We start from the raw sequence: 16977 nt of genomic DNA, 5'->3' as shown, positions 1-16977 counted from the left end.
CTACAGAATTTCAATGGCACACTTTTGTGTTGTTTCGACTGTTTACAATGGAAATGTATTATTTTATAATAAATACACAGTTTTAAAAGAAAACAGTGTTCCATGCTTTCACAGTGATGACTTAAACATAGAGATTTACTTGTACTCTTGTTTAATATAAGTCAAATTCAAATAACCCAGCAGCAAGCTCTTGAAGTCCAAGTGGGGAATGTTATGTAAATCTCAGGCATATTTTTCACCGGCCAAAATACCCTGCTCTTTTGAAAAAAAAATTTTTTTTAACGTTTATTTATTTTTGAGACAGAGAGAGACAGAGCATGAATGGGGGAGGGTCAGAGAGAGGGAGACACAGAATCTGAAACAGGCTCCAGGCTCTGAGCTGTCAGCACACAGCCCCACGCGGGGCTCGAACTCACAGACCCCAAGATCATGACCGGAGCCAAAGTCAGATGCTCAACTGACTGAGCCACCCAGGCGCCCCTATCCTGCTATTTTGAATGGTAGTGTTCAAAATCTAGGTTCAGCGCTCTTTGACCCCAAAGATGAGACGTTTAGTGAAGATAACAATTCTTGAGATCAATCATCATCTCTCTGCTCATGGTTAGAGTAGCATCCTCAAGAATTATATGAATTAATAGAGAACATATTCAAGTAAGGGTAGGAACATTCTTTAAACTGTGTTTTAAATGATAATTTCACTTTATAATTATCAGCTTATTAGAACTCAGGGTAAGAAATATAGGATCTGACAAAAAATTCCCTTTATTTCTGGAGGTTCACTCCTAGCTTCAAGCCACAAAATATAGTAGAGTAACTTAAAAAAGTGTTTGAGTACAGTCATCTTGCACTTAGAAAATCATGATATTTTACTTAGGTCACAGATAGAATGCTAAATTTTTCCTTGAAATATCTCTTAATTTACTTATGAACTTGCATCCTCTTTCTAGTCAGGTATAAATGATATCCTAGCAAAAGTAATAAAAAGTAGGATGGAGGTGTCACAGCTGAATATTAAGATAGCTTTGGTATGGGGCACCTGGGTGGCTCAGTCAGGTAAGTGGCTGATTTCGCCTCAGGTCATGATCTTCTGGTATATGAGTTGGAGCCCCACGTCAGGCTTTGTGCTGACAGCTCAGAGCCTGGAGCCTCGTTCGGATTCTGTGTCTCCCTCTCTCTCTACCCCTCCCTGTCTTGCACTCTGTCTCTCTCTGAAAAAACAAATAAACATTTTTTAAAAAAAACGACAGCTGTGATATAAATCTGTGAAGGTAAAACAAATGGGCTGATACTTATTCAGAAATTCAAGTATTCATTTCTCATTATTTACCAACTAGATGTAATACACTTTGCTAGTTATTGAATTTACCTATGGTTCATGTCCAAATCTAAAAATAACCTGCCTTTTACTTTTGTCTTTGGTATCTAAACTTGAGGCCTGACATTTAGTATCTGATACAATAGCTTTTATTTGTTGTTGTTATACATAATTAAATTCAATAAAATTTATTCGAGTTAAATGCATACATTGTGGCTACCGGCCTCCAGTATCCCAAAACATAAAGATTCAAAAATATATTTAAAGTACAAATGAGAAGTCCTAAATAAGCAAGTGTGGCCACCAGATCTCAGAAAATCAGACAATGATACTGATGATGCCTATGCTGGTTAACTCTCTCCTACTCAAAATTACCAGAAATAATTAGTCACACCTTTAACAAGGCTTCTACTTTGTTTCCCAGTCTCTAAAATTAGGTAATTATTTGAAGCCCAGTAACTGGGCTTATGAATTCATGCTTATGAACTCATAAGACTTCCTCTGTATCCAAAACCAATTCAAATTCTGTTTGCATGGCTGTACCTACCATAATTCCACTTGAAAAATTCATAGATATCATGATAGATTTGGGATTTGGAGGATGAAGGGAGAAGTTGGTAACTTTTCCATCAACATAAGAAGAAAGAATGAAGAAGGCAAATGATGAGGTTACACATTCCCAGACTTAGCCTAAGGGACCAGCTCCAAAACACACTGAAAAGGAAGGTCATGACTGGAAAGGCTAACAAACCTGAATGAATAAAAAGGTTTTTGAGACTCACTACAAGTTATGCTACCAATTCCAAATGGCTTTACCCTACAGAGTTACATTTCTACCTGACAATTTAGAGCAGAGACAGCAGTCTTTGGCATGGCTGATGAGTGGACACGAGTGGGGAAATATGAGCTGATATTTTTCTTGGCCTGGGTGATTCTGACTTCATAGATCTCCCTGGCATAACCAAAAAAGACTAAGGATTTTGGGACGGTGGGAAGGCTGAGGCCCAGCCTGAGTGGCTGAGAGCCAAATGCTAATGTGCTCTAATCCTGACAACAGGTTGGAGATGCAGATCATGAACATTTACATTACCCACAAGCTCCTGCTTTCCCTGTAGACTAGTTACTCCCTACGTCTTAGCTCATCTATCACACAGTGTTCAATTCCTGCTCATGCCTTCTGCACATTTATTTTGAGCAAAAATATCCCTCAGGGAAAATGGAATTTAGAGAGATTATTGAAAAAAAGATAAGTAAATTTTATCCCTTAATAGGTTTGAGGGTTTTTTTTTAATAATTTGGGCTTTGCAATAAGGGAAAATATAGTGTCCTTGGGGTCTAGACAGACACAACTATTTAGACCATTCCTAATAAACATCATTCTGCAGAATTTTGCAGTTGTAATAGATTGTAGCCAGATAATATCCAAATATTACAAGGGAAAGGACCATAATGAACATACAAGTAGTCTCCCAGTCCATTTATTTAGAGATTCTGTTTATTTTTATTGAAAAAGATATGTAAGTAGTCAATGAAAACAATATGGGATAAAATATATACACAAAGAAATAAGAATAAATCTTATCCTGAGAATAAAAACAGATTATCTCACCATTCTGTGAATTTGCTACATTTGGAACACTCAGATCTGCTACTATGCAACCTCTCCTGATGATTCACTCATGTATTTAAAAAAGAAAGGAAAATTGGGTGGTTATATTTCAATCATGCACCACTGTAGGAAGAACGAACAGATATTCTCCTATATGTGTGGACTTTATAATCCAAAAACAGAGCTAAACTTAAAAATTTTTTTGAACATTTATTCATTTTAGAGAGACAGAGCACGAGTAGGGGAGGGGCAGAGAGAGACACACAGAACCCAAAGCAGGCTCCAGGTTCTGAGCTGTCAGCACAGAGCCCAACACGGTCAAGCTGTGAGATCAAGACCTGAGCTGAAGTCAGATGCTTAACCAACTGAGCCACCCAGGTGCCCCAGAAACTTTAAAGAAATAACCACCCTTGAATTGTAAAATTAGAAGTGTATTTGAAAAAGGTAAAATGCATAGCTCTATATTATAGTAGGGAAATTTGATTTCTTTAAAGAAATAGAGAAAGGGAAATAGAAGGAATGTAATAGTTGAGGTATTGATTACTAACAGTTGAAGAAGAGAAAAGGAAATCATGCCTGGCAGAGGATCTGAATATTCAATTCCCTTATAGGTGTAATAAGCAAAACACCTGTGGATGCAACCAAGACAGCTGACAAAGAGAAGATTAGGGTGTGTCAGTGGAGACAATGATTCTAGAATCATTCTCCAGCCACTGATTGAGACTCTGGTAGCTGGTCTTGCAAAGAAGTACAGAATATCAATATAGCTCTTTGAGTCTCCTGGACACATTGTGACTTTGACAGCTTCAGTAATGCTTTTATAAACTGTCTTAATTTTACTCACAGCAAAATCTGCTTTATATTACAAACATCAAAATAATCCAAGGAAGGAAGATGTGAAAAACATTGCCAACTTTATAAGAACTATATAAACAATGGATCTTCATTAGATTTCAGGAATTTGAGGCCATCTTCCTATATTTTTACTAGAATGATGATTAATTTTCTTACTCAGCTTGTAAACTTGCAAGCAGTGTGAGAAAGGTGACAATCAGGGCTGGTGCATCACCCGCACTGATTACATGCCATGATGGTCACCTCCACAGTAAACTGGGAAACTTTGTTTGGTGGTTACTCTCAATGCCACCAAACATGCTGTCTTGGTGAACATCTTTATGATATTGAAGCCCATATGGTACCCAGGCGAACTTTTGCTCAGAGCTTCATGCTGCATATTTCCAGATTTAACTTCAATCTGAACATATAATGGCATGGGTGACCTGGACTATTAGTCCCCTGGGAGGAAGGGCTTCCTCTGTTCATTCACTGCAGCATCCTTAGCCACTAGGACAAGGCCAGTACACAGTGGTTCTTAAATGACATTTGTGGGATGAATGACTAGCTTCCTTCAAAGAAACTTTGGTTATGTCAGTGCCATGGGAAACTGCCATATAGGAGAAGTGACATCTTTAGTGTAAATCTGCCTTTTATATGTTATTATATAAAAATGAATATAAATAGATGGGATGATATTGTGATCCTACACTCTACTTTGAAGACAAATTTTGTCTAAAGGGAAAACTAATTGAGGCTTCTCTTCCATTTACTTACTGATTTTACTCATAATTCTGTTTTTAACATTTCCCCCTATGTTGAAATTAGTTATGTCTATCCTTTCACAAATGTCCGTTATCACTGTAGAGTTTAGTTGATACGATTACCATATAAGAACTAACATAATACACCAACATAAATCATATACATAGAGCAAATGAGAGGTTTTATTGTTATATAAATGTCCCATGGTTTTTCCTACCAGTGATGACCCTTACCTTTTTTATCACCTCTCTATAACATAAGCTGATTTGGAAATTTTTTTACCTACCTGTCAATGACTGATTTAGTTTTGTGTGCATGTAAGCAGATTCAAAGCCTCAAGCTAAAGGCATGTGACTCCTAACTTTGAAAATGGATTTCAAGCTTCTTTCAATCAAAGAAAAGGTATGTACAGCTTAGAAACTGTTGGCATACAAGTATCTAGATCTTCATATCTCTACATAGACCTGGTCTTGAGTTGGAAAAAAAAAGAAAGAAAAGAAAGGAAACAAAGAATAACAATCATCTTCTGTAGTTAGGACAATCCTTTATTATGTTGTATTAAAGGCACTCAACAGAGAATGGCAGAGATACATGGACCTTTATAATTCAAATGTGGAAACTGAGGGACAAAAAGAAGGGACTTAACATAAAGTTTCATATTTAATGAGTAACAGCAAACAAAAAAGACTAGAACAGTTGTCTCTGGCACAGCCCTTGGAATTTTTCAGTATTCTTACAAAATCGAGTCTTAAATCTCAGGCTATCTTAAAACATGAAATATGAATTCAGTGGCAAGAAGTATGAATCTAAAAAATAATTCAGCACTACATGATCAGAGAGGCATGGAATAGATATAGATCCAAATAAAATAAAAATCAGTATTAATAAAAATTCACATTTTAAACCTTCTCTCTGTGAAGAAATAACCATGTTTCATTATAATTATTAGTATGTCATTGCAAAAAAGGTGTCATTTATGATTCTTATAATCATATCCGTAATTTTATATGGCTCATAAAAATGTGACATCCATGAAATAGAATATCAATTGTAAGATGCCTTTTATTTGCTTTACATTTTTGGAGAATCAATTCAATTAGCTTTCATGATTAGATCCAAATATTGAACCTGCAAGTTATAGCTCAATGTGTAATGGGTGACTTAATGGATATCTTAATAACTTAAACAAAATATGCCATTGACATGAAATATATTAGTAAGTAAATAGGTGATTATTTAAGTGAGTAAAAACAATAACAGAAAAGAGAGAAGAAATTAGATTATCAAGCTAGGGAGGTTTATTTTCAATATCTCTGTTCCATCTATCCCAAATTTCAAAGACCACTTTATTATCCTTTCTAGCTCCCCAGCTACCCTGGGCTCGAATATCGTCCTTAAATGATATAGCAATGAACCAAACGCATTTAATGTATTTTTTATTAACTTACAAGAGTTTTAGCAACGTCCTGAAATACCCATATTGTGTGCTCAAATTTTTTAAGAGGATAATGTTTAATCAAAACAAATATATATTGGTAGAATCTCAATTTTGTGCCAGGTTTTTGGAAGGGGGAAAGGAACTAAGAATTTTGAGCATTACAGTATATATGAATGACAATCTACAAGGTAATTTATGTCTAAAATTTTATTTAAATCTCAATTCTGTAATGTAGGTGTTAATTTTAATTTTAATAATTTTCAAACTGAAACTTTTTTCGAGATAAATAGAACTTAGTAAAATTTTCATGTTTATCTTACTAGGAAATGATTTTTTTTAATTTTTCAATGTTTATTTATTTTTGAGAGAGAGAAAGAGACAGAATGTGAGTGCAGGAGGGACAGAGAGAGGGGGAGACACAGAATCCAAAGCAGGCTCCAGTCTCTGAGCTGTCTTCACAGAGTCCCACACGGGACATGAACTCACAAACTTAGAGACCATGACCTGAGCCGAAGTCAGACGCTTAACCAACTGAGTCACCCAGGTGCCCCGGCAGGGAAATGATTTTGGACTGCTTGCATTGTTAGCATTTTACTTAGGATTTGCACTTCTAAATTCTTTTTTTTTTTTTTTTTTTTAATTTTTTTTTTTTCAACGTTTTTTATTTATTTTTGGGACAGAGAGAGACAGAGCATGAACGGGGGAGGGGCAGAGAGAGAGGGAGACACAGAATCGGAAACAGGCTCCAGGCTCCGAGCCATCAGCCCAGAGCCCGACGCGGGGCTCGAACTCACGGACTGCGAGATCGTGACCTGGCTGAAGTCGGACGCTTAACCGACTGCGCCACCCAGGCGCCCCTCTAAATTCTTAATGACAGAGTTCTTATTTTGTGATTTCGTTGTCAGATTTCATGCCAGTATTTGTGTCTCTCAATAAATTTACATCAGTTTTCATAACTTGCCTAGGCTAAAATTTAACTGAAACTTTAGGAAACAATTTTCTTTATTCATTACATAGGCAATTATGCCTTACCATGATGGAACCGAAAGGTACAACATTTGAGAATTCAAAGAGTAATAAATTTTAGAAAATATAAACTAATCTATAGTGACAGAAAGGAGATCAGTTGTTGCCTAGGACCAAGGTGAGGAGGCAGAGAGGGATAGGGAGTGGAGATTATAAAGGTATTTGAGAAGGGGTGCCTGGGTGGTTCAGTCCTTAAGCATCCACTCTTGATTTCAGCTCAGGTCACGATGCCCAGGTTCGTGATTTCAAGCCCTGTGCCAGGCTCTGAGCTGACAGTGCGGGACCCTCTTGGGATTCTCTCTCCCATTATCTCTGCCCATCCCCTGTTCATTTTCTCTTTCTGAATGAATGAATGAATGAATGAATAAATAAATAAATAAATAAATAGATGTATATAGACACACACACACACACACACACACACACACTAAAAGGTATTTGAGGAAACTTGGAAATCTGGATTATGTTCATTATCTTGTTTGGCTTAATGGGTTCACTGGTAAATACATATGTCAAAATGTATCAGATTGTGTACTTTAAATACTTGTAGTGTTTTTTTTTGTGTGTCAAGAACTCCTCAATAAAGGTGTTAAAAAGAGAGAATTCAAAGAGCAGACATAAGGGAATTAGAGTTGTACTAATTCCATTTCTACTGCTTTGTTTGATGAGCTTTAAATTTTGTTTACCATAGCAATTAGCAATACAGTTGTAAAATTGATAAAAATGTGAGCAATGTTTAAAAAGGGCTTTACTCAACATAATACATATTGTAGTAGAAAACGAAAGTCCCATATTCTTGACTAAATGTGAAGAAATCAGATGTAGATATACTGAACGATACTTTAATTTTATTGCGATGTACAGAAAACTATTACAAAAGCCAACTTATTAGTAAAGTTCATGTAGGAAAAATATTGCTCCTCTAGAAAAATATCTGAATTTTAAAGCCCAGAGCCCTCTCTTTTCTCATTGAAATAGTTGTATTTAACAGCATATTTTAAAAATAAAATTCGATATCTTAGAGATAGAATTGTACCACTATAGCATATTGCTGTGATTTTTGCTTAGCTTTTGAATAGTTTATATACAGCATGTGAATTATATTCACTTTAAAAGTTTGACAGAAAACAGAATTAACGTCTCCTGGGTTTATAATTGATCATTATTGGAGATAATACTTTGATAAAGTTTTCAAACAATTCCATATTGCTTTTCCTGCAAAGCATTTTATTTATTCCTTTGGTGATTTTTTTTCCAGAAAATTCTGATTAAGATTTTTGTATGTATTTGCACAAAGATGTATATATTATTCTCATATCATTCATTGCCTCTGAATCTGGTTTTTATTTTTTCTTATTTTGAATATTATTTCTACTTCCTCCTATTCAGATCAAGAATGAAGTCACCATTAACATCCTTACTTCTGTTAGTCTCATTGATGGGTTTCTTGTATCATACTCATATAGACATTTTCAGATTAGTAATAGTAAAAACACTATTTTTTGTTAAACAGTAAAATGCTTTTTATTTTTGACATGATTTTTAAAACTCTGAGCCTTGTTTCTTTTCAAATCTATTTTTATTTTCTATGTTATATTCTGACTCAACATCCATATTTATTTAGTCTTCTTCTAGTCCAAAGATGGTGACATATTCAGGCTTATTATAGGTTCTTCAAGAGAATTTATAAATGGAATAATTTGTTATGTTTTATTGTTTCTCAAGTTTCTACTTAAATTCCAGTTAGTATACAGTGTAATATTAGTTTCAAATGTAGAATTTAATGATTCATCACTTACATAACAACAGCTAGTGCTCATCACAGGTGCCCTCCTTAATACCCATCACCCATCTAAACCATTTCCCATCTATCTCTCTCCATTAACCCTCAGTTTGTCCTCTGTAGTTGAGTCTTTTATGATTTGCCTCCCTCTTTTTTTCCCTTTCTGCTATCTTCATGTTTTTTTTCTTAAATTGTATTTGTGAGTGAAAGTCGTATCATATTTGTCTTTCTCTGACTTATTTTGCTTAGCATAAGATTCCCTAGCTCCATGCACATCATTACAAATGGCAAGATTTCATTCTTTTTATGGATGAGTAATTTCCATTACACACACACACACACACATACACACACACACACACACACACACACACTATATTTAATTTCACTGAGTCAAAACCATTCCCGGGAAATTCTTAGGATCTCACATGAATGCTCAAGCAAAATTGAAATAAACTTATGTGTTATGCCCTTTTCTAATTACAAAGTTTTGAAATCGAAAAAATGCATTTTTCTATCCTTCCTCTACCCATTTCCTTTCAATGGATCCTCTTATTTTACAGAAAGTAAAATGATACATGGTATTATATTGTCCTAAACTCAAATGACTCCCCTTCTGCCAGTCAACTTCTTGACTACTTCTTATCCATGAGCTGTTCATATATGCATGCTCATATCCATGAGAAATATGAATAGATTTTATATATTTTAAAAAATATTTATATATGATATTTTTAATCCAAATTTACTCTCTCAACTTGGGTTATATATTATACACAGAGTATCCATTATATAAAAAAAAAACAAGCCTACGATATCTGAAATTTAAAAATTATATACAAATAGAAAAGAGGAAATATGGTTAAACATTTTTCAGACACATAGACCACAAGCAGTTATTAATATGATACAATTAGTTTTGGTAGAGTAAAAAGGGAACAAAATTCAGATATAAATGTAACTTACTGAAAAACCCACACACTCATACTGAAAAATCAATATGGAAGTTCTATTTGCATAATTTATTTTCCAATCATAAGACTTACTATATTGCTGAGAATATTGTTTTAAAAATAAAAATCATTTTATGCCGTATTTTTATATTATACAAATATAGACATTAAACTCAATTTGATAACAACATTGCCACCAAATCTGACATTTATTTGCTGACTTAGACTCAATATTAAATGGGAAAATAATGGTTTTATTGTTTATTGTCTTTGAGGTAACATGATTATCTTGAATTCTGAAGAAATCTAGTATTCCTAAGAAAAGTGCTGACCAGCTTTCAAACTACTCAATAAGTACTTATTCTGTACTAAACAGTTTTCTAAGTGCTTGATAAATTCTTGCTTGTTAAATTATTTCAGTTATCATTCATATGAGAGATAGGTATTATCAATGTGTTTCATAGATATCAAAGATCATATCTTTCATATTTTAATATCTCTAAAATCAGGATTTATCTCATAAGTAATGATATCTTACAAGCAATGATAGCTTGAAATTGATGTTGGCTGGGGGTTAGCTGTGATATGGTTGTTGATACCTAAGCATTAATAACCATCAAGAGTAGCAATATCAAAATTTGTAGATAGGATGTCAAGAGTTTGGAAGAATATCCAAGAGCCACTACTGAACCATTATTTTAACCTTGAGGGACCAAACCATTGTGGAAAGGGGAGGTAGTGTACCAAACATATTTATAAACATTGCTAAAACTGAAGCAAAAAATAGGCTGGGTTTACCTAATTTCAAAGTCAGTTTAAGAGCTCAGTACCATTTTTTTAGAAAATATTTTATCAATTATCTTGAGATGCTATATCACCAATGCTATTTATGGCACAAAAGATGGCACTGTATGGAAAAACAAGGAGATTAATCACTCCGAGCTGAAAATTGAATTGGGATCATTAAAGTCTGAATGTGAAAATATTTAGAAAAGTCTTAATATTTTTCTTATGTTTTCCTTATTACATACAATAGTGTTATATTAATAAAATCTCTAATAAAGATTAAAAGAATTATTCTAATCAGTATAAAATAAAAATTACTAAAAATTAAGTTGAATTGGCAGATCTTTTTTTTCTTAAAGGTATATCAAAGAATGAAGTACCTTTTATAATCAAAGTTATTTCAAAATAAATAAAATATTATATTCCTGTTTTATTGATGGGAAGCTAATGTTTAGTGAGGCTAAAACCCCTTGGAAATTCTGAGATCCGAGCACGAATAGAGAATAATATAAACAAACTGTAAAAACCTAATTCTTGATCCATACCATAACATAATAAAGCTAACTTAGCATGAATATTTAGTTACCGTAGCAGACAAATTAAAGCACCTGAGGTTTGCTCCTGGGGAAGGGATTTCTGATTCAGTTACACTGAAGCAGGAGGTAAAAGAACAGATCAAAACCCTGGTCTAGAAGTGCATGCCCTGACCTTTGACCTTGGACATTAATCTCAACCTATGGCTTTGGAAAAGTGCATGAAACTACCTCCAAATCATTTCCTGCCCTATGTTACCCCATTCCTTGTCGGCTGAAAAATGCGTATTAGATAGCCTGTATAAATGAACAAACTGACTCCACTTTGAAATACAAAATCTCATATTTAAGAAAGTTTTCAATTCCAATTATTTTCGAAGAATGCAATTCATCTTCACTGAGCCTTCACATTTTATAATCTACCTGTCAAGAACCCCTTATCTCTGATTCTCTCCCTTTAGCTCAAGCCTCAGCTCAAAAAATGTTTCTTCTTTCTTGAAGCTTTCCTTGGCATGCCCCTACTCACCTTGATAGGGTTATGTTCTCCTCTGTGTGTTTATAGAATACTAATGTAATGGTCATACAAATGTTGTATTTAAGCATGCTTTGCCCCTATGCTAACCCTGTGTACCTAGCATTTAGACCCTCTGTAAGTTAGCAGATAATGTTAACTGAAAAGGAAATATTAAAGATAATTTGATCTCATAAACTTACTCTGAATTATTTTCCATTGCTGATCAAATTATCTAATACAAAACATAATACAAATTTTGAAACAAATTAGGAAAAATAAATCCTTGATGAAGCACTACAGAAGAGATTTTGTCTTATCTTTCCTAAAGCAAACATGCAGGGATTTAGCAGGGAGATCTGGACATGGGTTCATCCACTGAAGCAATTCCTGGTCTAAAATGAAAAGGTTTTTCATTTCTTTAAAAATATTAGACCAAGACTGCAACTCAGTCACCTTGGTTAACTTATCTTAGCAGAGGTGCCTGAGGGTCTACAATCCACTTGAGATTCTTACTGTAGCTTCATTAAAAATATACTAGAGAGCCAAGAGTGATAAAAATGTTTCATTTTCTTCATTTGCTATATAATAAATGTTTATTGGACAGATTGAGGTATTTCCTTCAGGAGAAAAGTGATGGAAGCAATCATTTGGCTTACTATAGTCCTTCCAATGGATTTCTGGTATTTGGCTCCATATTTTGTGTTGTTCTTTGTAAACAGTTTGTAAGAAATAGTGAGATGTTCCACTAAATAAAAAAAAAAAAAAATAGAGTTGACCTCTGAGATTTAAGCTAATCAAATCTGCAGACAATGGGATAAGATAGACAGTTTGCTAAAACCACTGGAACTACTGTCCAGATTGTAGGAATTGGATGGGAAATTGAAGGAAACATAGTATTGGAGCACCTGGGTGGCTCAGTTAAGCATCTGACTCTTGATTTCAGCTCAGGTCATGATGTCATAGTTAATGAGTTCCAGCCCCACATCGGATTCTGTGCTGAGAATGCAGAGCCTGCTTGGGAGTGTCTTTCCCTCTCTCTCCACCCCTCCCCTACTTGTGTGTTCTCTCTCTCTCAAATAAATAAATTAATTAAAAAAAAAAAAAACATAGTCTCAGAAGAAGGAAGTGACCAACTTAGAAAATTAAGTTTAGACTATCCCCAATCCCTAAATCTTTTCTAATCATTTACTCAACACAGCTATATCTTGCTATTTTGGCTTCCCAAAGGCTCCAATAAAATGTATGTGAGTGTGTGGGTGGAGAGGAGCCTTGTCATCTTTCTCCAATACAAGAATAAAGATCATCAGAGCCTTGCTAAGTCCTTCAAGTTAAAGTCCAGTATGAGGACTCCTTGAGCTGACATTTTGTGGGTCCAAACACCTCCTCTAACTTAATCAGTGCTGTCCTGCTTTACCAACATCCGTTGTTTGTTTGCTTTTCATCCTAAAAATGTATGTGATTGCATCCTGTATATTTGCCTCTTTTTCTTTCAAGGTACAAAAATCAGTAACTATCTACATGCAGTGATTACAATGATCTTCCCTCCTAAAATCCATGGTAATCATGTGATATTACTAATGGGCTGAAATTTACCTTCTAACTGTGTTTCAAAGTATAATTTACCTCATTCCCCTTATGATCTGAGAGATTATATCTAACATGTTACAAATTGCCACATCATTCAATAAATTCACTTAACAGAACCATTGGGCGCCTAGGTGGCTCAGTCAGTTGAGTGTCCTGACTCCTGATTTCGGCTGTGGTCATGTCTCACGGTTCGTGGGGCTCTGCACTAAGAGCACAGAGCCTGCTTGGGATTCCCTCTTTTCTCTCTCTCTCTGCCCCTCTCCTCACTCTCCCTCTTTCTCTCTCCCAGAATGAATAAATAAATAAACTTTAAGAAAAGTTAAACAGTTCACTGAACAGAATCATAGAACCAAGAGTCAAATGGGACAATATAGGTACCTAATTTAACCTTCTCCCTGAATATTTAATCTTGTATAAATTTCTTTAAATTGTAAAGTGAGGCCTGGATCTTGAGGCACTGGTTACTGAGACACTGGTCTAACCTATTGCATCAAAACCTCTGGCTGTAAAAATGTGTATATCTAAAGCTTCCAACACCTGTTACCAGGTCATGGCATAAGTTATACAGAATGTTAAATGTTTTTCTGCAAATATACTTCCCCAGGCTGAACTTTACGCTAGTTTCTTAATTTGTTCCTTAAATAGTTTTGACACTTCTCCAGACTAGCCGATTTCTTTTGAATACATTTCATTTCATCTATATGGTTCTTATAAAGAGCAGTTCTCTAATGATTGTATTATCTCAAAGATATTCTGATAACAGGTACGAAGAAGAGTGGTATCTATTTTTTTAAAAAACTGTTAATGAAATAAGCTCTATGCCCAACATGGGGCTTGAACTCATGACCCTGAGATCAAGAGTAGCATGCGCTACCAACTGGGACAGCCAGGCACTACCTCCACCCCTCACCCTGAGTGGTACCTATTTTTATGTAACACTCCCACTATCTATGCTGGCCTGGTTAGGGTGAGTGAGCAAGACTGGCACACTGTATCATTGACATATATTGCATTTATAGCCAGTTGAAACCCCTGAACACGATTCCTACTGTGAATTATGTGAGCCCTGTCTTCTGCATCCTCTTGATACATGGCACTTAGATTGAGTGAGGGACCTTGTCTTTCCCCATCCAGTTTACTTAACCATAATGTGATAAGAGAAATTATATTTCTGACTATTCTGAAAATTACCCATAGTGTCTTTTGAGCTGTGTTGATTACCTTTGGTCTTAAGAGGCCATCCAAATGTAATCCACTGAGACAATTCTAATTAAGGAGTATTTTTATGCTATTTGAGTTGTAGTCCTTGTGATCTCTGGGTTAGAGTACTACAATGACCAATTTTGGAATAATTCCTTGAAAAAGCTTAGTCTAGCAGTGGCCCTATTCTCAGGCTCTGCTCCTTAATGGAAATCTAACACTGGTGAAATCTTTCAGATCCTTGTTCCTGGTCACTGTGATCACCATGTTCTTCCCTTATGTCTAGAGGTTTAATTTCTCTGCAGAGGAAATTCAGTTCGGAGTCTATTTTCTAGGGGTTCTGCAATTTATCTTGACTTATTTGGGCTTCTAAGATAACTATGGACAATTAGAGTTGCATGATCATACGAATTCAAGGATCAGATGGATGACTTCTTGGTAGGTTTTGTGGTCTCTGCATGGTGCTTGTTATTTGGAGCAAAGAGAGGCAGTGTGACAGAAAGATTAAGTGCTCAGAGTCTGGAGGTAAACCGACCGGGATTTCAAATTCTAGTTGTGTCAGTTATTAACTTTCTGACCTTGGGGAATTTACTAAATTCACTGTGCCTTGGTATCTTTACCTTTGAAATGGTTTAGAAATCTCACTGTGTCCCAGTTTGCTCATCCACAATGCACAATGTGGCTAACGTTCATATTGTAGACTACGGATAGGTTTGTTTGGCAAAATAAATGAAAAAAAACATCCAAAAAGTGCTTAAAATTGCTTGTCACATCGTGTGAATATATATATATTTTTGTTTTATCCCTGCTGTTCCATTTTTAGTATGGAGGCAAAACCTATCTTCTTTTAATTGTTCCATGTGTGACTGTGTATGCACAGACACACAAAAAGGAAGGTGTTAAGTTGTGAATGGAAGCAAAGATGTCACTTGTGCAAATCAACAGAATTTTACAGCATGTTTGGGGATCTGAAAACACATATATACATATGCACAATATCGTGTATGGCTTTGGATAAAAAAAAAAGAGGAAAATATAACTCCGCAACTTATTCTAAAACATTTTTGGATGTTTATCTTTAAAACAATGAGATATATATACATTTTTTTTCCAGAAAGCAAGATCATTGTTCCTGTAATATAATCATACTGGGAAGAAAGTGTGGGCTTCATGATTTAAAAACTGAGGCAAGAATTCACTAGACAAATGTGAATGGGTAAGGAAGTCTCTGTTCAAGGGTGTTACATTGGAGGAGACAGACCAGACATGCTGACCTCATCTTCCCTGAAACAAAGAGTAGAAGTATTTCTAAGAGTTGGAGTATGAGCATTGCAGGCCATGTATGTTCACAAATTGGCTTTAACCAAAGGAAAATTAAACTCTCTAGTATCTTCATGACAGGTGGTATAGTCTCACAACTTGGAGCAAGGCACCCACCCAAATTGGGCTCCTACCCTTCCATAGAGACTGGGAGATAGGGAGGAAACACTATCTTCCTGGATGATTACATTTCATTGTGATAACTTCCAGGGCCTTGAGAAAAATAGACCTGGGTTGTAAATGACAAAAGACCATAAAACAAAAATTTATATATCAAAGGCGCAAAGAAAGAATTTACAATGAAAGGTTTTTCTGAAGTAAATGCTTCAAGAAAAGGGAAATTAGAGGCCTAGAGACAGGAAGAAGCCTGCCCAAAGTTTCATCATGCTGAGGGAAATATTAAGGCACTCTTTTTCAACATTTAACTTGTAAATTGGATATAAATACACCAACAACAGGATCATCTTGGGAAAATTACTTAACCTTACTTACCTCAGCACTCTCATCTCTGAAATGGAGATTTTACTACCTGATGCACTGGATTAATTGTGAAGGTTTAAGGAAACACTGTAGGTAAAACACATAATGCATTGCCTAGAAGATTGTTACTCAACATAGCAGTTGCTATTTTATTACTGTCATTGTTTTTATTACAGAATACAATTGTATTTGCTCCATACAACATCGACCTATCACTCTGAAATGTAACACTACAGGTATTTTTAAACAAAATTAAAAAAAATTTCAACCTAGTGTTTTGGCATTAAAAGCAACACAGCTATTATCTTCTTGCTAGTTAATTGCTGACACAGTTGAGGTTCCGTTCTGAAAAAACTTTTGAACTGCTTCAATAACATTAAAATCTGACATTATAAACATACTTCTCGCATTTAAATATGCTTTTTCATTCTAATGAATAATTTTATGTTTTAGTACATCATTGCTATTTTCCCTATAATTATATGTTTTAGCACTGGGAAACATAGAATATCAAATCATAAAAATGTTAAGGAAAACTAGAAGTTTCTATATCACCATCTGCTGCTTGCAAGGTTCATAGTTCCAAAGTTAATAGTCAAATTCATTAAACAAAAAACAATTCATGAAAATGTGATGTTAAATTAATGGTCCCCATCTTATGAGGTAACTAGATGAGTAAAATATGTTCTCTTTTTTAAGAATAGTTAGTACTAGCTTTTTGCTGTAAGTAACCTCTTTCAAGAAGCCAGCTGGTAAGTGGGAAAAGTAATTGAATTATAAAAGTATAAAATTTAAACACAGAATTGGATCCAATGTGTGTGGCCCCAACGTACA

The sequence above is a fragment of the Panthera pardus genome, unplaced genomic scaffold (assembly GCF_024362965.1).
Source record: "Panthera pardus isolate Hobbes unplaced genomic scaffold, ASM2436296v1 HiC_scaffold_12, whole genome shotgun sequence".
NCBI lineage: Eukaryota > Metazoa > Chordata > Mammalia > Carnivora > Felidae > Panthera > Panthera pardus.
The sequence above is the reverse complement of the archived record's forward strand: the minus strand, read 5'-3'. Positions refer to the sequence as shown.